Source organism: Carassius auratus, chromosome 13 (genome assembly GCF_003368295.1).
Source record: "Carassius auratus strain Wakin chromosome 13, ASM336829v1, whole genome shotgun sequence".
Lineage (NCBI taxonomy): Eukaryota > Metazoa > Chordata > Actinopteri > Cypriniformes > Cyprinidae > Carassius > Carassius auratus.
The window spans coordinates 10948588-10972446 of record NC_039255.1 but is presented as its reverse complement, the minus strand read 5'-3'; the positions used below and the strand labels follow the sequence as shown (position 1 = coordinate 10972446).

General features: G+C 36.3%; 1 pseudogene; it reads left to right on the top strand.

The window, feature by feature from the left end:
• The window catches only part of LOC113112634 (F-box/WD repeat-containing protein 4-like), a 32039-nt pseudogene extending 13012 nt beyond the window's left edge, over positions 1 to 19027 (top strand).
• Positions 19028 to 23859: the final 4832 nt, after the last annotated feature.

Genomic DNA, 23859 nt, shown 5'->3' with positions numbered 1-23859 from the left:
AAATGCTAAAGTAGCTCTTTAAAATCAAGTGGATTCTGATTGGTATGGAATTACATTTGTTTCAATAAAAATGAACGAAACTTTATAAAAATGAATGTAACTTTTACAGAAACTATAAAAAAATTTCCTATTAAAAAAGAAGAAAAACACAAATGAAAATGAAAAAAATGAACTCAGTCGCACAAATTTAACAGGCTCTTCAAATATGCTTCATTCTATGTTAATGTTTTTCAAAGATACGTTTTCGCTAATCGTGGATTCTGAATGCATTGCCACAGATTTCGCTTACGCTTCGTAGTTTTTCGTTTGATGTTTTGACGCAAACTTCTCGTGGGGGTGGGCTTAACAGTGATCTACTCTGATTGGATGGTGAGCTTTTGATGGACAGGTGCTCTCTGACCGGGAAGTACAGACGTCACTCAGTGGTGCATATTGGAAAGCTCTCATGTTTATGTTTATTAAATATTTTGTAATTTGTAAATAAAATTTGGCTCCTAATTTTTTAATTTTAGGAGTCTTTTATGGCTCCCTAGTCATTTTTTTTTATCTGATACATGTGTAATGTAATTAGTGGCAGGTTATGAGGTCTTCGTAAACTAGCTGCTGACTTTCTCATTTTTGTTTTTTTCTGTATCATTTTTGGTCTAAATTGATATGGTGCTGTTGCTCTCTGCTGAACAAAATGTGGTGTATGGAATGTTCCTCTGACCTCAGATGCAGGGTACATGAACAGAAAGCCAAAAGGTCTGTGAACTCAGGTGTGAGCTGAACAAGGGGGCAGGAGGGGGTTTTGGGGTAGCTTGGCTGGAGGACGGGGCAGTAGGGTCGACACAGAGAGGGAAAGAGAAATACCCTGTCTATTGTGTTCCTCCAGCCAATATAAGTACATCATAACCCTTTTCAATTCAAACATATTTAGGGACTAAGATGAAAACACTCTAACATCCCCTTGAACAAAGCCAGTGGTCAGCTATAACAAATGAACAACATCCACTGCAAGGCCAATGCATGGGGGGTTAAACTCCCTTTGAATTCCGTACCTTGGTTCAGGGGGTCACGGTTCGATACAATTTCTGTACAACAGGAAAAAAAATAATCTACTATGCTAGTTTACTTTATTTTTTTTATTTTATTTTTTTACTCTATTTTTTAACCTAGATGTAAAAATACTAAATATTATTACATTCTGTTAAATATATATAATCGGCAGTACATGTTTACATACAAGGAATAAATTATTGAAATTTATTTTATTTAGTTTTTTACAGATAAACAAGAGAAAAAACTGTGCGACACGTTACGTAGCCTATATATGCTGAGTTTAAGTCAATTTTTGTGACTGGCTTAATTTGTTCACAATGGAAATTTAAAAAAGCGACATCCTATTTGTTTTCTTTATTTTACTAATTATTTATAAGACAATAAGTGTTTAAAGTTGATTCTGCTGGTATAAGGAAACAGTTGAAGTGATCACGCCAGTGTGCGCACACCAACACACACACACACACACGTTTGTTTTTGTGAAAAGTGGGTTCATCCCATAGGCGTAATGGTTTTTATACTTTACAAACTGTATATTCTATGGTCCTTCACCAACCCTACACCTAACCCTAACCCTCACAGGAAACTTTGTGCATTTTTACTTTCTCAAAAAATCTCATTCTGTATGATTTATAAGCGTTTTGAAAAATGGGGACATGGGTTATGTCCTCATAAGTCACCCTCATACCTGTGTCATACCCATGCCATTATACAGAGTTTTGTCCTGATATGTCACAAAAACACGCCCACATACACACACACACACACACATCAGTTCCAGCTATGTTAATTTGACAGGACAGTTGGTTCTTTATCAAAATAAAATACAGTGCACCAAACAACAGCGCACCCGTCTCTGTTGCCGTTGCAATTGAAGTATTAAGCCTATTATTTACATGATAAATAATAGTTTAGCATTTAGATACGTTTCAATGCAGAATGAGAGAGATACAGGAGCACAAAGATTCATTTCACAAACAGTTGAGTGCACAAGCAGGGCTGCACAATTAATCGAACGCCATTAATCGCGATTGTCATACATTTTATTCAGTAAAATCGGTTCTGTGATTAGCAGTAAATATCCATTACCTGCTTTCAGGTAGTGAAGCATTTACTACACAGAGCCCTAGTTCTCTGACAAGCTATCCAAAATCGCGTTCATAATCGCAGACAGTATAATCGTAAGATTATGAAATCGACGAACTTGTTTGTGATAATTGCGTATCTTCTCAGTGAACTACGGCTCTGTGTTGTAAATGCTGCTCCATCTGAGAGAATGTGAAATAACACATTTGATAACATTTTAACTCCAAATTCACTTCATAACGTCAGTTGAGTGTTTAAAATAAAGCCTTCAGTGAGATGATATGGCTTCCTAAACAGAATAATTAAGGCAGATAATATTTCATTGTATTCTAAGTTGCGATAAAGGCTATGTCGATCAGAATTTCATTATAGATATACTTTACTATCGTAAATTATAATAATAAGAACTCAGATAAACCATATATGGCCATAGTCGTGTGTTTATTAGTCACGTTGAATCAATGAAACCAGTTAAATCTACTGTTTATTCAGCTGCAGCGATAGGCATTTCCTGAATTTCTTCTTTGGGGCATATTTGGATTTTCAGTGCAAGAGCGCCCTCTGGCCTTCAGATGGAGATTTACTGCTGATCACAGAACTGTGCTACACTGAAAGATACGCATGACAATCGCAGCGTCTGCCTAATCGTGATTTATTGCCTTTGCAATTTAATTTCAGTTAAATTGAGCAGCCCTATACACAAGCCTTTAAAGTATTCTCCTTTGCCAGTCTGTGAGAGACACATTCAGAATCAGCACATGGTCACTGTTAGGGGTGTCGAAATTAATCATTGCATCGATCCATTGTGATGGACGATCCTGCGTCGATGCAGTAATAGACCATAATCGATTATACTCCGAGCACTCCCAAATACTGAAAGTGCTTTTTGTTTATCACTTGTAATTGTCTATCTGGCCCCCCACTTTATTTTTGCTTGTATATTTTGACACTATATTTACTTTAAATTCTTAATAATAATTGATTCATTATATACTAATTAATTAACATAATTATTTTAAAAAGTAGCCTGCTTTATATAATTTAATAAAAATGCACAAAATAAATTTGTTGTAATCATGATGCATTGTGAGGCATCGTGATATTGAATTGAATCGAATCGTTGACATGATAATCATAATCGAATTTCATCGTGAAACCAGTGAATCCAGGCTTTGTTTTCAAGTGCGGAACTCATGACATTCGCTGTTCTTTTGCTGGCGAGCGGTTATCAAACAGCGTTGCATTACTGTGTGCGCCACCTTCTGGATTGCAGGTGAATGGCCTGTATTCGTTGTAAGGCCTCATGCACCGAACCAATATGTTCGTATCGTGACAGTTTTGTACGAATAAATGTATTGTTCCACCCCAAATATATAAATAAAATAGTACTATCTCTTTTTTATTAATTTGTAAAGAAAATTGTCAATATTTTACTGTTATTGTTATGTTTGTTATATGAACTTTTCTTTGATATACTTTTTATTAAACTACTTTTAAAAAAGTTTATGGTCAGTAAGATTTTTTTGTTTTTGATAGATGTTTCTTATGCTCCCCAAGACTGCATTTATTTGATCCAAAACAGTAATATTTTGAAATATTATTTCAATTTAAAATAAGTGATTTCTATTTGAATATAATTCCACATGTAATTTATTTCTGTGATGACAAATTTATCAAAAGCCAATTACACCAGTCTTCAGTGTCACATTTTCAGAAATTATTCATTTTGCAGATTTTGTGCTCAAGAAACATTTCTTGTTATTATCAATGTAGGTTGCTTGTGTTGGTTTGGCCCTAAAAATGTTGTTAGTGTGGAGTTCCTCTCCCAGCAAGGGCTAAATTAAAGTTTGTGTGACCCCGGCACTAATTTCATGCTGCACAGTTCCTCGAATAATGATGTCAGCTGATTAGGTTACCAAAATGGTTGTGTTGGCAGTGAACCCCTGACATGTTCTAATGATCCTGAGGCGTGCTGGTTTTTTGGGGCCTAGGAGATGGGGTTCGGGGTGGGCAGCGTGGGCAAGGGGCTTTGGAGGGAGATTGTCCATGTTCTTCAGTTTAGAGGGGGCATGAGGTCGAGGGAAGGTGGAGGCACATTAGGCGAGAGAGAGGCTTTGACCTTTTACAGCTATAATATCACTAGAAGTCCCTTTTAGATCAATCAGAACTTGTCTGGGAGACAAAAATGTATTTAATTGTGGTGTTCTATTTTTCTCCTTTTCTCTCCCTCCCTTGTGTTTCTTCACAATCGGACTCACTGAGGGATACGTAATTGAAGTAATAGAGAGTAATAAGGGCTGGGAAGAGAGAGCTTTGGCCTTGCCCCTATTGTATCTTGTGTCACACAGGTTCAAAGGTCAGGCAGGCTGCATATTCTATTAGGGCACACAGCCTTCATTGGGGCAAACGAGTTTACCCAACAGTAATTAAAATGCCAGCACTGGCCAGGCGAGCTGAATATGGTTGATGGGCCACCGCTAACTGGGTTGACAGCTGCCATGGCTGTCTTTGCCAATATGCTTGGGCCCTCAATGAACAAACCAACTGAAGCCATCACAGATGAGAACGCATGTTCCCTCAACTTTACTAGCGCTCTCTTTCTTTCTTTCTTTCTACCTTTTTTTACACCAAAAATGGGTTTGCATTTTGTTTGCATATCTCAGTTTCTAATTTTCAGCGACTTGTTGGGTTTTTGTTTGGCACTAATTTTACTGTCAATTGTTATGTTTTTACCTCACCAAATATTCAATTTCCTACCTGAAAGCAAGCAAAAAATTTCAACCAAATATGAACATTTTAATGATAACTATATTAGTTAATTAGATAACTATATTAAAAATCGTTCTGAAAGTGATTCTTACGACATTGTCCCTCTGTGCTGTTAACATTATAGTTGCGGTGTGGACTCTGCTATTCATTTAAATTTAGAACAGTTTTTAGAACTATATTATCTTTATTGTTGTTGGTGTGAACAGGCCTTAATGCCCAGTTTATACTTCCGCGTCGAACCTACGCCATAGCCTTTACGCCATAGGCTATGTGTCAGTTTTAATTTATACTTATTATTTTAGATGCGTTGTTGTCCGCATCGACATGCAGTACACTTGCAAACCGCTAGTCTGCAGTGTCCACATGCATTTTGCTTGTGTAACCAAAAGACCATGGCAAAAGCCAAAGAAGAAACAGCTTGTTGGAGAAGCATTATAGCATGATGGTGGCAAATAAATTTCAAATCATTATTTAAAACTACAAAAATGAGACAACAATGAAACAGGAGAAGATTGCATTCTTTCTATCTCCTCAAGGACTTGTATCATGGCAGATCAGCATTGTTTGTCGCAGACAACTACACTGTAAAACCCGACAAGTACACTTAACTCAAAAAAATTGTTGAAACCGATTACATTGAAAATTTTAAGTCAAATTAACTTAATATTTTTTTAGTTCAATAAAATATATATTTTTAAGTGTCTGTTACCATACACTGTAAACCCTAATAAGTTCACAGAACTCTTAAGTTTAAAAATTACATTACACTAAAAATTACATTTCCAGTTGCCTTAAATTATCTCAGTTATCTTATAAATATTGATATTTCTCAACTTATAATTAGAGAGTACTTCACTCAAAATTTTCTGTATTTTTCAACTCATATAATGTGGGAAATACCCTCAAACATAGTCTATTGTTGTCCATCCTAAACCTAACCACAGGCTCTACTCTTCACCACAACGGTAACACTACAAAAACAACATAATAGAAACCTTTGTGAGTTCTGACATAACACAACGTTTAAGTACCAACTTAAGTCCCTCTATGTTAATCTTGTGTAAAAACACACAAAATAACACTTAATTTCTACATTTATTTTCGTTGTTTTCTGATGCAAAGCATGCTGGGAACTTGAAAACGCAATAATTTTTTAAGTTCACCTTACTACAACAATTTTGAGTTTACAGAACTTATTTAAATTAAGTCCAATTAACTTTCATTAATATTTGAGTGCAATTAACTAATTTCATTTGATTAATTTCACTGTTCGGTTTTACAGTGTACTGATGTATAATGCTGTAGTATAATAAATGAAAAGACACTTGTTCTATGCTTCGTTTTATTTTATATAAGAAGGTGTAATAGTAAAATATATTAAAGTGCACTTAAACACACAAAACTCAAGTACCTATGGAGGGAGGAGTTCAAGCAGACCCAACACAGCGATTGCGGTCCGCGTAGATTTGACGCGGTGTTCGATTTTTGGAGAGGTGCACGTCAGGCTTTATCGTAGGCTACAGCGTAGGTTTGATACAGATGTATAAATCAGCCTTAACCAACTGACCCCGCATATGTTGTATGAGTGAGATGAAGGGTCACTGTCCATCTCTGGTTTGGTGCTGGGGGTTTGGAGTTGGACACCAGGCGCTACAGAGCTTATTCACACGGGTTGGTTGTTAATTTGAGGCCACACTGGTATTCCATTGTGAAGCCTGTTTCTTTGGTTGATGTTAGTGGGAGGGCGAAGAGCCCCCCTGCACTTACTCTAGGTTTCTCTAGGGGTATGAAAGTATGTGAGAGAGGGAGCTGCTTTGTGATTTGTGTAGTTTTACTCACTTCTCGCATCGTGCGTCAGTAAGCATTCGCTGCGAGGCATGTTGACGCTGCATAACACTGTATGTAGTTGGCACAGAGACTGAGAAAGCATTCTGTCATTGAAAGAGACCATCCCAGCAGGGCATTGTAGAAATACCTGAGTGCTAAAACAGGCACATTCCTGTGTGTTCACTAGTGTGAGGGCCCTATTGTTCAGCTCACCTCCGAACACAATGCAGGGAGCAGGAGAGCCTTGAGCCTCGCCCGCCAATCCCAGCTCTCCAGGAGGGCTCTAATCACGTATCGCGGATTTCAAAACCCCCTGCACTCACACACCCGCCCACCTGTACCTGCTCAATTCATTTCAACCTGTCACCTGACTAAAAAAGGGGCATCTGAGTGTTTTTGTTTCTTTTTCTTTTTCTTTCTTTTTTTCCCCCTGGATGTCTTGTGAATGAAAACACATCTGTGAACAAATCCGTTGTCTCAACATACCCTTCAGCCAGTCTTTACACCTCGCTACGCTCCATTCACTTTTCAAAATTAGTTTTTAATGCTCTGTGTGTATTCTATCCAGGAGCCAAAATATTACTCCACTGTCACGTCACCTGCTCAGTATTTAAATGCTAAAAGCATTAAATACTGGAGCAAAGATTATTTCAGCAAATGTTCTGAAAGGCACTGAAGGCTCTTAATCCCAGATTTTGTAAAGTTTTCTTAATAATAAATACAAACTAATAATATTATTCGTACTAGTCTTAGTATTTTGTAATTATTAGTATGAATAAACCTTTGCCAAATCTGGTATAAGATGTTGGCTCCTTATCATCATTATTATTATTATTATTATTATTATGCCTAAAATGCCATCATTACTAAAGGTCTTTATATCTTTGCAGCAACTTTGTGACAGGAACAGCCTGCTGTGAGAATTTTGCTCCTCTTCGAATCTGGGACACAGAAAGGTATGTTTTTGTATTTCTACATATATATATATATATATATATATATATATATATATATATATATATATATATATATATATATATATATATATATATATATATATATATATATATATTAGGGCTGTCAAAAATAGTGCGTTAATGACGTTAATTAGTTGTTTGTTGTTAATTACATCAAATGTTTTAATGCATTTCACGCATGCGCAGTGTGACAAATTATTCAGGTCAGGAAAGTCTCGTCGATCTCTGAATTCTCAAGATAGTAAAAAACAGCGGCGAGCACCGCGACGAAAACACAGAAGAAGCTTAAGGTTTTACCCCAGTTACTCTCAAATACATTCATGCCAAGCTCGATAAACAGAGACGACTTTGATATGCTCGAGCTTCTTCCTGTTATTGCGTCCTGTGTTTCACACTGCGCATGCGCAGAACGCCTACATGCAATGCAGCGAAAATTACAGCTGTTTGGAAAAGCATATGCATTTTACTTGGTTTTACTGGCACTTGAAGCCTTCAGAACGTGAAAATATCGATCCTAAAGTATTGTGGCAGAGCAAATGAACACCTCCCAAAAACAAGAGTGCCCAGAGTGCTGCTTATGTGATGGTGGTGCATGTTTGTGTTTCTGAGTTCATTCTTTCGAGTTTCTCTATGCACAATTTCAAAGATATGTGGCTATATATAACCACTGGTTCACCTAAAACTCTTACACTATCTGTAGTTAAATGGCATGGATTGATATAGTGCTCAGGTAAATTTGATCTAAGTACTGTAAATGTTAAACTTTTGAAATTCAGAAAAAAAGAACCATATATTGATGAATCAATACATGAAAATGATGTATCTGTGTCCTGTTATTTATCTTTTGGTATGCATTTCAGAAAAAAAAAATGTTTAGGATTCAGGTGTAATTGCAAATAGGGATTAATCCTGATTAATCCACTGAAAATTCTGATTAATTTGATTAAAAATTGTAATCATTTGACAGCCCTAATTTTATTATAATATCTATTTGTCCTATTGAAGGTTATGGTTTTGCATTTTTGTTTTGTCAGCAAATATTTACATCATCATTATTGTTATTATTTTACACAATTAATTGAAATTATATGTTGTGTAAATAGCCCCGCAAAAATTAGTTTTCTGCTTCTTATCGAAATTACCATTACAATTTAAGATTTAATGCAAGGTTTCATAGCAACATTTAGTTAAATGTGAATCCTACATGTATAAAACTCAAAAAGGAATTCTGATGTGTTTCTATTAGAAACTGTTCATTTCACACGAAGTGAAAGTATCATGATGTTGAAAGTCTGCACCATTATCTCTTTCTCTTTGGGAAGTTCAAAGCTGACTTAAAAATTCCTGTCATGAAAGGCCAGGCTTAAAACCTGATACAACCTGACGGGTTTCCGTAATTCCTCAGCTTTACCTGTTGAATTCAGCCTACTTGCATGTTGTCAGTTTTAGGAAAGTAAAGAGGAGATGGTTGGTGGGGGAGGGGGGTGAGTTCCGGTACCAAATGACAAAGAAATCTGAGATGGGAAAAATTGCAGAGAAGGAGTAGAGGCGATTCCAGACAGATTTCCTTGGGAATCACACGTTCAATAGAACACCGGAACACAAAAGTTGAGGCAAGATTAAAGTGACCCACCGATGTGCTTGTGTTTGATCTGTGAGGCGCGGGTCGCCAGTGTCAGCTTGATGGACACGTGGGCTGACCGGCTATCAGAATGCAGATGCATGCACAGGTACACAGGCCATTGAATCAAGTTAGACTTACTACAGCCCTGTTAAACTAGGAACCAATTAAGGTTACACAGAGGTGTGACAGTCAGTGAACAGGCAAGAGTCTTTGTTGCTTTGATTTAAAACAGACATTTTTTCAGAAATGTTATATATCATCAAAAAGTTTGGGCTTGGTGAGATTTTTTTTTTCTCATGATTTTTTCAGAGAAATCCTTTATGCTTTATCGAAGCTGTATTTCTTTAAACTGTAATAACTGTATATTATTACAATTTGAAATATATTTTCTATTTCAGTATATTTTAAAATGTCATGATCCTTCAGAAATCATTCTGATATGCTGATTTGGTGCCCAATATATAATTCTTATTATAATGAATGCTGAAAATGATTATGCTGCTTTATGTTTTTGTGGAAAGTCAGTGTTTAATTTTTTAATCTTTGCTGAATAAAAATCTAAATTGTAACATTCCAAATGCCTTTCACTGTTGAAAAATCTAATGCATCCTTAATAAATAAAAAATATATAATATTTTTGGACCCACTTTATATTAAGTGGCCTTAACTACTATGTACTTACATTTTAATTAATAATTTAGTACAATGTACTTATTGTGTACATGTTTTTAGATTGTACTTATATTTTTTTTTAAAACTACATGTATTACATCTGTATTTAATTTCTGTAATTACATTTATAATTACACTGTTGACCCATACTTTACACCTTAACCCACCCTTAAACTTACCCCATCCCACCTCAATAGCAGCAAAAGTGTTTTACAATACAATATGAACACAATAAGTACATTGTACTTATTTTTTATGTAAGTACATAGTAGTTAAGGCCACCTAATATAAAGTGGGACCATATTTTTATTTTTAAATCAGGCTGACCCCAAACTGTAATATTTCACAATATAACTGTTTTTAAAGTAGTTTTTTTCTTTGATCAAAAGACTGTAAAGACTGTTATACTGTGAAATATTATTAACCTTGAGCATAAGAGACTTCTTAAACAAACACATTAAATACCCAAACGTTATATCTACTATACATTAATTATTATTATTGAAAAATTCTTGATTGTTATTAATATTAACTTCAGGTAATATTTTATTACATTTAGTTGTACTTTCTTTTAGAAAAGAGGTTTCAGTAGATTTTTGTGTCACAAATTACTGGATTAGTTTTATGTGAAAAATATGTGCATTTTAACACTGAGAGCATTACCTGAGTGTTAAGTGTCTCAGGAGTGTTTAGTGACCTGTCCTGGAGTGAGTAGTGTTGTCTTTGTGTAACTGCACTAGGGTCAGTTGTATCCTGCCATAATGTGTTCCCGTCTAGTAATCAGGTGCACCTTGTGTGAGGAGCACAAAGCCGCCAGTCACAGGGGGCTGAGAAACCGACTGATGAGTGGAGGGGCTGGGGGGTGACAGGGAATGGGGGCTGTGTATGTGTGTTCCTATGTCTCCCTTTTTAACATTTCCCAGACAGGCAACCAGCATAACCCTGCATAAACATAAAACACATTCAAGCAGTTACATTTACCTCAGTCAGAACAAACATCCAACCTGTTTGCCACAGGAGTGTTGACTGTACAGTAGCTCTGTAATGTCAAGATTGGTTTTATGTTCAGCAAAAGAATAGCTAAGTTGTAGAAAATTTAAGTTTTTCAAGTAATTCACTGGATAGTAAAGGATCTTCAGAAACACAGTAGCATGTTGTTTTCTATAGTGTCTTTTAAGTCCAGTGCTTGAAAATGCTTGATATAACCATCAGGCTGAAGACAGACGATCAATCCCCAGACACCAAAGCAAAGTTTTACTGCTTTGCCAAAATGGATGTGAATGTTGTTTTAATGTAAATGTATTAAGTAATATTTACATGAAAATGGTAATATTGTTTTTTTTTTTTTTTTTGCCATACGGATAGCATGGGAAAATTATTCTAACATTTGTTGCAAAATTAATCTAAGCACCAAATGTTAGTAAATAACTCAGTTTTTTTCATAAAAATTATGTAAAATGATAGGTGGGACAAAAGAATGGCTCAATTTGATGTGGCAAAAGTTTGTTTTAGACCCTGAATATGGATTACGTTGTCTGTGCCAACTTTTAATTCAACTTTCATAATAAAGAAATTGGTAACACTTTAGAATAAGGTTCCACTAGTTAATGTTAGTTAATGTATTAATTAACATGAACAAACAATGAATAATACATTTATTACTGTATTTATTCATCTTCGTTAATGTTAGTTAATGAAAATACAGTTATTCATTGTTAGTTCATGGTAATTCACAGTGCATTAACTAATGTTAACAAGCACAACTTTTGATTTAAATAATGCATTAGTAAATGTTGAAATTAACATTAACTAAGACTTATAAATGCTGTAGAAGGATTGTTCTTGCTTAGTTCATGTTAACGAAAGTAGTTAACTAACATTAACTAATGGAACCTTATTCTAAAGTGTTACCAAGAAATTTCTTAATGTTTAATGTAAAAAGTCTGTGATCAGCCATAGTCAGGGAAACCCAAGTGGTGCTTTAAAAGGACCCCTAAGTTTTCATGGAATCAAGGAATCTCACAATTGCCCAGAAATTCTTGAAATTTTTTCTCTCAAAGAAAAGGGTTAAACGGCTGGATCCTACCAAGAGCTGTTATACAAATTGCAATCTCATTGTTTTTATGAGAACACGTGTGACATTTAAAAGTCTCCATTGTCCTGTTCCATGGCTAAATTGGCTGACATGCAGATGGCACAATGTGATTTCTGTTTGTTTTAGGCCCTGAAAACCTCAGCAGGGCTCTTTATGTACCTGTCTCACATCCTTTCAGGGCACTGAATGTTTCCCCTAGCTTCCCTGTGCCAGTTTACCCTCTACACTTAACCTTACAAGAGCTTTAGCTCAAAATGACCCTTTCCTGTGGATCTAACACCCAAAGAAATGTCCTCATCATTTCCCTTTTTCAAAATCCATCAATTCATTAAAGTTCCCTTTCATAAAGTGTGTGTGTGTGTGTGTGTGGCCCAAATGGTCAAACAAAGACAAAGGACTGTTAGTGAGGCAAGACTCACCATTTTTCTTGATGGCCCTGAGACCATAACTCTTGACTACTTATGAACACATGCCATTCTTTATATTGTAGAATAGGGATTTATACAATCCCAAGCAAATTGCTGAAGATTCTTTTTTAAATTCTATATGTATACATATTATTATTAGATTTTTTTAATTATAAACTATATATTTAAATTATAAACTATATATATATATATATATTCCACTTTTATTTTAGTTTTTTAATTGATTTAATTACAGATATTGTATATTGATATGTAGTTTTTTTTTATAATTATGGTATTCTTCCAAACAACTTCATATTAGAGTGTGTGTGTGTATGAATATATATATATATATATATATATATATATATATATATATATATATATATATATATATATATATATATATATATATATATATATGTGTGTGTGTGTGTGTGTGTGTGTGTGTGTGTGTGTGTGTGTGTGTGTAATTTATAATCTATTCATATCTATCTATTCTTAAATATAATTTAATTATACTTTTAAGTGCCATTAAGACTGTGTTACTCTTAACTATGTTTTTTAAATATTCTGAAGAAACTGCAAATTCTGTATGGGTGAGTGGCTAAGTATTGCAAGTGCTGTTTTTGCTTGAGCTCAAACATGTCCAGGGGTCAAAGAGGATTAGGTTGAGGTCAGTTGCTCTTTGAGGAACGCTTTAAAAGGATATAGAAAATAAAGCTTTTTTCCCTCTAGTTTGTCTGTCTGTATTTGGTGGCTACATTGTTCATGTGATCACTTTAGCAGATTGCAAATATCACAGTTGCCCCTGACATGTCTGTTAGTGACCTCTCAGCTTCCACATGTCTGAACATTAGATGTCTCCTTCTGCAAGAGCTGTGAAAAAAGCCACGATAGGGCCCCACTTATTGTTACTTAATTTCTAGTTTTGCTTGCTTAAAGGAGGAGAAGGCAAACCACCTTTGTTTGGCCGTCTTTGAACCACGTTCGAGAGGGAATGTTGGTTGACACACTGTATATGTATTACTCCACTGGGACAGGCGCTCTCATGTCTTAATTAATCTGTCCATTTCACCTTCTGACCTTAATAAAGCACATGCCATCACTCTGCTAAAGGACTCCTGTACTCTTGAGTTTAAATCGAAGATCAATTTTTCCTTAGCAGCCCTCTAACCTTTTCTCACTCAATCAGAAGCTCTCGTCAAACCGACCGTGATCAGACAATGTTTGGAGCAGGGACAGTCTCACCGCACGTTCCCTAACAGATCAGACGCTGGGAGAACAAGCTCGCCTGCCATGCAGATGCAGTAATTTAAAAGATTATATGGTTATCCTCCATCCTGTAATCTTCGCAGGTTCTCTCTAAAATGGGAGAAAAAACATGGGACACATAAAAAAAAACCTGTGACCTAACAATTTAAGAATCCTGGGTGTTTGCTGTTGTACTTGGAACAGTGCTATTACTGGCTTTAAAATCAGAGCACAGATGTGAGGACTTCATTTACGATGCTTGTTTTTCTCAGCACTTCGCGCTTTGACATTTGTATAGAGTCAAAGGCAGACTTCTCTCTCTCTCTCTCTCTCTCTCTCTCGACCTGAGTTTCCTAAAGCACTTAAAAAAGAAATATCTGATGCAAATTGCGTGTTTTGCAAACAAACGTTTTGTGTCATTTAATTGATTATCCCCATTGTTCAGCACTGTCATCAGTTCAAGTTGTTGCCAGCGTGTTATTTTAGCAGTAAGGGGTAAATGATGGGTATGCAGATGCCCGAGGGGCTACAAGAGAGTTTGTCTTTCGGCCCACCGGGGTCTTGGCCTTTGGTTCTGTGGGACTATCTCTTAAAGAGCTTGTGTCTGAGAAAGACCCCCCTTGTCTCCCCCAGAGCGAAGGTTGGGGATTACCAGTCTGCCCATGGTGAACAAGCTCACAGGAGATCTCGGACGTGGGGGGTGGTCGCTATGGCCATTGGGCTCCCCTAAATGGTTGCTAGGGTCCAGGTATCAAAGGTCCACTAGTCGCGCACAGTCACGGTCATGGAGGGAATTAAATAGCAACAAAGAAATTGTGCTTCTACAATAATCTGGCCTCTGCGGCGCGGGTGGGGGCGGAGGGCGCTGTGGAACCATTGGGTCTGTGATCATAGATGCGTGGTGCTATTCCCAACACCCCCCACTTCTACCCTCGAATCTCCTTTCTTCCACTCCTTTCGGTTCTTCGCGTATCTGGGAACGTACCTTATGGCCAAACTAAGCTGCTTTATCAGCCCATTCAAAGTCAGAAAGGTGTTTACTTTTTATCTCCTCATCCTAAGACTTAATTTAGCTTTTGTGTGGTCTACAGACATTGCAAACGCACCAGTATAGTGGGATTTAATGGTAATAAGAGATTAAGTGAGCAAATGAAGGCGTTTGGTTTGAAATTAGAGCTTTATTGACTCTGAGATGTGAAGACTGGGAGATGTTCCAATCTCAACAAGTAAACACGACCCGTTTTATGAGCCTGCCAGTCACTGAATCGCTTTGATAAAACTGATACTCAGATGACGAGACGCAGATGACCTCACTTGTCCAGTTGTCTTTCAACTCGCTCTCTGGAATGACTGGCCTCCAGCAAGTCTGCGTAGTTCCAACTCGTCTGTCTGTGTTTATTAATGTGTTAATCTTTCTCAGTGAGGTTTGACAAGGTATAATCTGAAAGCTTCTTCTCTTATCTCTTTCTCCCAGGTGTCACCTGTTGTCGTGTCTCGGTACAGAGTTCCGCCGTGGCGCAGGTGTGTTGGACATTGCCTATGAGTCTCCCTTCCAGCTCCTCACCTGTGGATACGACACTTTCATCCGCTATTGGGATTTGCGCGTCTGCTCCAGGTACTGCCCAGTTCTTCTGCTTCTGGGAACCTCCAGCACCTCACCGTTTATGATTTGAGTTAAATTAGGCTCAGTTCTTACATTGACCTGTGCTGTCAGCAGATTTGGCCTTGTCTACTGAGACTAATAAAGTTAGCCAGTACGTCTCGGAGAGCCTGTGAGGAAGATTAGTGTTCTCTGTTAATCTAATTAGCCCTCCTGTGTATAGAGTACCGTTTAGATAAAAAAGAAGCCAGACTTGAGCCTCCTCTTGGGTCTGTGGACACAATTGTTCCTCTGAGAGATTGAAAAGGACCCCCTCGTTGAGAGAGGCTCTTGCGCCGGGACTCTCACCCACCCAAGTCCACACCAGTTGGCGGCCATATTGATGTGGTGCAGTGTGTCTCCAGGACAACGGGGTGGGTGCTGGGGATTAGCGAGCCGCTGGTGGGGTGGACTGAGGCTCTATGTAGGGCTTTGGGGAGGGGGGATCCTCACAATCGCATATGGGCAGTCAAGTAACACAAATCAGAGGTGATTGAAAGAGGGCCCTGGAGAGTTTGGGGAGGGGCAAATGTCCCCTCTTAAGATATCAATAATTCACAGTAGGACCAGTCAGGACTCAATATGTGGTACGTCTTGATTTAAAGCCGTTAGTCATCTGAAAGTCGTCATCTTCTATGAAAAGAGGGCACTTGCATTCACTTGTAGAGAAAACTGTACATGATGGGTAAGTGTGTGAAATACATTTTTAGATGAATTGTGAATAATTGAAGAGGATGTGTGCACGTCTCTTCAGTTGAATTGGATTGCTCAGCACCTTGCAGGTAGTATTGTTCCATATACAAGGGGTTAAAAATGGGAGACGAGAGATGACAGATTAGTTTAATGACAAACCTTTTGAATTAAGTTTTTTTTTAAATATATATTTAAACTCCAAACAAAATACCTAATATTTAATATATTAGGCTACTTATTATTATTACTTTAATATATTATTATATATTATATACATATAACTTAAATTCTAATTTGATCATTTTTATGCCAAGAAAATGAACAGGATTTCTAATGTTGTGGAACTAAAAAGATGGGACAATTATATACAAAATATATAGAACTGCACTCTAAAGTATTGAGAAATAGCTTAAATGACGGAGTTTGTTACATCTTGTTGTCAACAAATTTCTGTACTTTTATCAAACACGATGCAATGTTTTTGAATGAAAAAAACGGCATAAAATATCACATTTATAAACTGCATTGCTAATACTTGATGCTAGAGCTGTTGTTTTCATTTTTAAGTAATAAGTCATTTTAATTTCAGGAGTACTTTTACAAAAAATGTGCAACAGTTGTACTTTTAGAGATGCAACTGCTTGTCACTGAGGCAATTCCCTGAAAATGAAATTGTTTACCCCATAAGGTACATACTTCTTAAAGTACTAATATACACCTTTTAGCAGTAGATAAGGTAAAAAGATGTCCCTTTAATGATTTTTTCCAAGCGACAGGATGTTGAATGTTTAAAGTATTTTTTTTCTGACAGTGTATTAAACTGTATTGCGAATTGTTATATGATGAAATTTTAATGTGTATGAGGAATGACCAAGCTCCTGTTTAAGGATCCTCTGTGTGAGTGCATGTGTGTACACATGTGCATCACAGCAAGATGCGATCCAGACATTTCCCGCACGCTCCTGCTGCCCTGCTGTCTGCCACACGGCCCAGCCACACTCCCTCTCCATGATTTATTCAGCACACCATTAATGGAGAATTGATCTCTATTGGCTCAGCACACGCGCAGACACTTGTCCTGTCCTTCCCTTTTTTTTTTCTCGACCTGCTCTAAAACAAGAAAGCCCCTTTCCGTAAACAAGGGATGAGGTTTCACCCTTGTGGCCTGCCAGCGCAAATAAGACACTCGCCCTTAAGCCGCACAGGGAGAGCTAGCCATGGTGGCTTTGGCCCTGTGCTTTAAGGCCGGTCTAATATAGTGTGACAATGGCTGGAGTTGTGGTGTGGACTTCACTACTTCAGAATCTGTCCAAATATACGTTCATTTTAGTTGGAAATTTGATTCAGTGATTTTTATTTTTGTGTGATGTCCATTATGCTAATCCTAGCTATACTTATTAGGGAACATGAATAACCCATTATTCTTTAAAAGAACAGGACATCCAAAAATGAACATTTTGTCAAGATTTACTCACCCTTGTCATTCCAAACCAGTATAACATTTGTTCTTCCAGGGTTGTTATACTTAACTAAAACTAAAACCATAAAAAATATTTTGTTATTTGTAATAAATATTAACTGAAAATGTGTGTGTGTATATATATAAATATATATATATTTATTTGTATGTATTTTATTTCAGCTAGTTTCTAAGGCAACATTTCTATTTTCATTAAGGCAAGGCAAGGCACTTGATGTTAACTTGATGTTCTAGAATAACTAAGACTGAAATAAAAATGGATAAAAACTTTACAGACATTTAAATAAATAAAAAAACTAAAACATAAAATTGACAAACTGATTACTAAAACTTTAAAAGTCAAATGAAAACAGAAAAAAAAGAAGAAGTTGATTCAAAATATTATTAAAAACTGTAAAAGTATCTCACTGATACTTTAGTAACACTACGTTGTGTGGACCACAAAAGAAGATATTTTGAAGAATGTCACGCTGTTGCTTTCTATACAGACACATGGTGACCAGGGACTGTCGAGCTACAAAAAAAGGATTGTAAAAATAGTCCACACACCAGCTTAATGTGAAGATTATACCACAGTTTAAGTATAACTGCTGTAGCTCTTAAATCATGTGCACTTCTGCATATTTAATCATTTGGCCAACTTAAAGAGGCAGTGTTGGTTGAATTACCCTATAAAGCAAAATATTTGTAGCAGCTGATCAATATGTGCACTGGATTTACCTTTCTAACAGGAAATGTGTGATGGAGTGGGAGGAGCCTCATGACAGTGCCCTTTACTGTATAAAGACAGACAAGAATCACATGATTGCCAGTGGTTCATCATACTATGGAGTAGTCCGCCTTTGGGACAAACGGAAAACCCGCTGTTTACAGGTAACTGTGAGCATGTTTCAGCATCTTTTCATTTGATATTTTATTTTATTGAAGTAATATTCATCTTTGCAATAATCGGTTGACAGATGTTCCAGTTGGCGCCCACCACCAGCAGCCCAGTGTACAGCCTGTGCTTCAACACCACACATCTGTACGCTGCCCTGGCCTCTGTCCTCTACTCCCTTGACTTCAGAACTGGAGCGTCCCAGTCCTGGAAATAACCATAACTTAATGTTGCTTGAGACTTGTAGGCTCGTTCTTCATCTCCTCCAAGCCCTTAGTAATGGTCTAAGACCCTTAAATGGGGAAGTAGCCATCTTGGCTTTGGCTAATTGGTGCAGCTAATGATACAGTTGTGACCTGTTGGATATTTCCACAGGCTTATGAGAGCGAGCAGGGTTCACGACCTTTTGTGGCCCGAGTCTTAACAGACTTAACACATTGCCAGCGACCTCTGAGATCTCTAAAACAAACACTGCTCAAAGCTGCCAGCATCCACTGCGGGGATTTAAGCTTCACCACAGCACATATGATAGCTGAAAGTATATTTTTCCAACAATGAGCCAATTAAATGTGTTTTGTTTTCTTTGTATGTTGTCTCTTTTTGTTCTCAGTTAGCCAAGGCTTGCTCTGAATTCCTTGGCCAGTTGTTGTTTACATTGAATCCATAAGACCTCGCTCACACGTACACCATTTTATGACTTGTAGTTTGTCGCTAGTATCCGTTCCTATTGCTAGATGCCCTATTATTATCGAAACTATATTATTATCGGCCATAGCTTTAGAAAATCACATCACAAACAGGATGTCATTCTATTTTGAAGAGAAATCAGTATTCTTACTGTTAAAAATTAACATCCTGGAGGGGAAAGTGTTTGTATATAAATTGCATTTATGCATAATGCATCATCATTATCAATTCATGAATCAGACTCTCACCATTTTTGACAGTTTTTCATGCACAATTTTTTACCATGATTAAATGCTTACTTTAGCACTTCATCTTTCTGACACTTCACTACGGTATCTCACAAGAGACAGATCACGCGTCCGCCAATGTCTTGACTCCTATTGGTAGTCATTGCATTACTCATTTACATAAGGTGCATAAACTTGTGGAATCAATGGACTCTATCACATCCCATTGCCAGTGGTCATTGTTGTTGAACTGTCATTGCAAATTAGTGACTTCTAGTTGTAAATCTCAGAATTTGTGAATGCATTATTATGGATAGAGGACTCAAATTTTAGTCAGGAGCAACAGTTTGAGGTTAAAACATTTTGATGGATTTGTTTTGTTACAAACACGCTGCTTTTCACTTCAGAACTTGATGGACTTGAGTCATGTCGATTATTTATGTTTTAATCAGCTGTTAGAACTCATTCTGACGGCACCCACTCAGCGCACAGGATCCATTGGTGAACAAGTGATGTAATGCAAATCTATTCTGATGAAGAAACAAACTCATCTACATCTTAGATGGCCTGAGGGTGAGTACATTTACAGCAATTTTTGGGTAAACCATTCCTTTAAGGATGAAAAATCATAACTGTTTCATTTACATGTGTTTTAATCTTTTTTTGAGTGTGTTTTCCTAAAGAGACAAGGAAGACATTTGGTGACCCTGAAAGTGTTTTCAATTAGTGTTATACACCATAAAGTGAGAAATCTTGAGATCAAATGCTAGGCCTTAAAAGCTATGGGTGGCTATTGTGTGTAGGAGCCAACATCTCCAAAGAGGCAAACAGAACAACTAAAGAAGACAGTCACATGCTGCTAATTTGCCTATTCCTCGAAAAGAAGTGATTCACAGCATAGAAATAGCTGAGCGCATTAGCATTCAGAGCTAGCAGAGGCCTGCACTGACATGGTTAATCCATGCCATCCCAAAACAAATACCTCATGCTTCTGATGTTAAAGCCCACTTGGATTTGGTGCAGTCACTGGATGTCAATGCAAAGGTTTTGTCCCAACACACTCCAGGCAGGTCTCTTTTCCTTTGAGATTCCTCAGTGATAACTCATAGGAAAATGTTATCCTTGAAATATCTCAGGGATGTCAAAGAAAAACAAACAAAATGTGTCATACACATGCTTGATACATTAGATATGTAAAAATATTTTTCAATATACAAACATATATTTTAAATTATATTACATATTAACATTATTATTTTCACATATTTTCTGTAAGTTTTATTAACTATATATATTTATAATGTTCAACATATATTTAGAAAAGTACATTTTGCACTTGCAAATAAATTTTCTTGCTCTTTGAATTACATTTTATAATATATTAGGCCTTGCTGTTTACAATATATATTTAGCATTTATCTTACATATATTTTGGGCAGAAAAAAAAATATCTGTATTATAGGATTTAGTGGAATAGTCCACCTAATAATTTTGCCATAATTTTTTCACCCTCATTTTATTTAAGAATATTTTGGCTACTTTTTCATCAAAATGAATGAGGACTGGGGCGGTCAAGTTTTCAGAAATGTATTAAAAGCACCATAAGAGAATCTGGTGCTATATTCAAATTCTTCTAAAGCCATGAAGAACATGAATAAATTATGGCTATTAAAAATTCTGGGCCAACTATGCCTTTAAAGGAACACTAACTTCTAACATCATCATAGGAACATTTAATCTAACATATGCTTACCATATTTTTTTTAAAATAAACTACTAGGAAGAAACATTTGACAACCCCAGGTAATGCACAGCATAGTTGCTCCTCTGTGTGATTCTTAAAAGCTGGGGCTCATATTGGGCTTGATGCGATTTATGGTCAATCATGGAATAAATTATATCATATGCAATATGGGACAATCCATTAGCTGATTTTGTCATTGAGGATAAAAGGAATGCCTACACCTCCGTGCAGATATTGTACAATCATGCAGGAAATATGGCCTCCTGGGACTGAAAGACGTGGTCAGTTTAATAAATAATAATCCATAGGTTTGGAGCTCAGCAGGAAATGGGCACTCACTCATATTGAGGATGACATTGTGAATATTCCTAAAATGAAAGCAGTGAAATTTACACGGTGTGCCTTCTATAAAAGCATGTAAAACAAGAGAATTGCTGTAATACAATATTTACTATATGACTGATTTATAGTTTTATTTCTTGCATTGCTCTTCTTCACTTCCATTTATTAATCTATCTGTCTGTGTGTTGTTCAGTCATTCTCTGTCCGTCCCTCCTGTCCTGTCCCAAAAGCCTATGAACTGTGTGTGAGCCACAAGCCCAGACTTTCTGACAAAGGTAATGAAGACCTTCAGAGGACATGAGGAGGGGTTGGAGGCACCTTATGGGAAGGGGATTTGAGGATTTACATTTTCGGAACCAACAGCACACAAAGGAACCCACACAAGACCAACCAATATCATGTCTGGCGTAGTGTGACTATTTACACTTTATCGTTATACTTTTGGAAATGCTGGTATATAAAAAGCAATGATTACAAAGACGTGGGATTAAAACCACTTCACATGCTTTGCACCTGCACAAAATCGCTGTAAAAGCATACTGGCAATTTAAGGACAAAAGGTCTACTTTCCTTACATTATCTACCAGTTTTACACAACAAATACATTTACAAAAACAAAGGACATTCCTGCTTTGATCTCAGAGGAAACATCTGGAATGCAAGAAGCACTCACAAGAAACCGCTGATGACATTTTTGACTGCATTATGATCTCATTTGTTTTAATTCATAGCTCCAGTTGTTTTGTTTGTTTGTACAGCATCTATTCCCATGCTGGACACATGCTCAAGCCTCTCAACAGCATTCAGAGTAAAGAGTGCAAACCACTGAAAGAGACGAGCAAAGACCGCTTCATAAATTTAGCTTTCAAAAGAGAGGCCGAAGACTGTAATGATGCATCTGCAGGATTTTCTGGCATGCCATTTTTAAGCCTCAATTACACCGTGATTCTCCCGGCAGATGTTGGAAGAATAGCGGGAAGCCAAGATATTTGGCTGTGAGAGCAAAGTGTTTAGCAGGTGAAACAGTATCTGTCATGTTACCTTAGACTTTAGGCGGCTGAAAGCATGTCTTTAGTGATTCAGCTCTGATCATGTTTTATATTTTGGAGCTACAAGAACTATTTTCACACTCTCCATTCACATTTTTCAGGGTTGTCTTGACTATTTCACCTATAAACCACATAGTAGTTTCAGGTGAATTTCTCACATTATTCATTTGCCCAATAATCCCCAACCATTCTCTTTATTTACAGACTGGAGTGAAAAAGTAATGTGAGATGAAATTATGAGTCCCACTGTTTCGCTTGGCCAAGTTCACTGGATTTAAATGGAATCAAGGACTTCCTTTTCAGTGCAGGTGACCCTTGTTTCCTACAGGACAATGCCTTTCCCAAGCTTGTGGTTAAGTATCAAGTGTCACAGTGGCTAATCACACATCCAGGAATCTGCTTCGACCTACATACACATCTCAGAGGCTTCTGGAGTAATTTTACACCAATAGTGCCATCTAAAGGTCACAAGGAAGACACCACTATTTAATTGAATTCTGACACACTTAAGGCATTATTTCACTTCTGAAAAGGATATGCATCTGAACAATTAAAAAAAATCATATTTGAGTAATATATTTTAATATTTAAATATATAGAAAATAAGTGTATATATATATATATATATATATATATATATATATATATATATATATATATATATATATATATATATAAACAGTAAATGTATAAGAAAAAAGTAGTAGCAAAAAAGTAAACGTATGTATTTAATAGAAAATATAAAATAAAAATTATCAGAAATTTATATATTGCTTTTCTTATTTTATAAAAATTATTTGATAAATTTTGTATTTGAAAGGATGGAAATCTGAACTATATATATATATATAGTTATATATATATAGTTCTATATAGTATATATATATAGTTCTATATATATATATATAGAAATATATATATATACTATATATATATTTCTGATTGTATTAAATACAATTTCTTTGATACCTTTTTACAAAGGTTTATAAATTGTTATATATTATTATAATATTTAGTTTTTAACTAAAATGTATATGTCAATATGTATTTCTGTGGAGATAGTGATATATATCTCTGTAAAATGCTGATTTTCACGTTCTATATATCAACCGTAAAAATATATCAAAAATGTATTTAAATGTCACAAAAAAAAAACTTTGCATGGCTGCATACAAGTGAAAAGAACAGGTGTCATATCTCACATTATCCCTGTCATTTAGCCCTGTTGATCTGCTACATGTATCTTCAGTAAGCAGAGGAATCTGTCCATCTGTCAAACACTTTTAAAAAAGCTTTAGAGTTTGAATTATAAAGGGTTTGACAGAGGGTAAAGGGGTGGAGTGGTTGCTGCCTCCCCACCTCTCAGCCT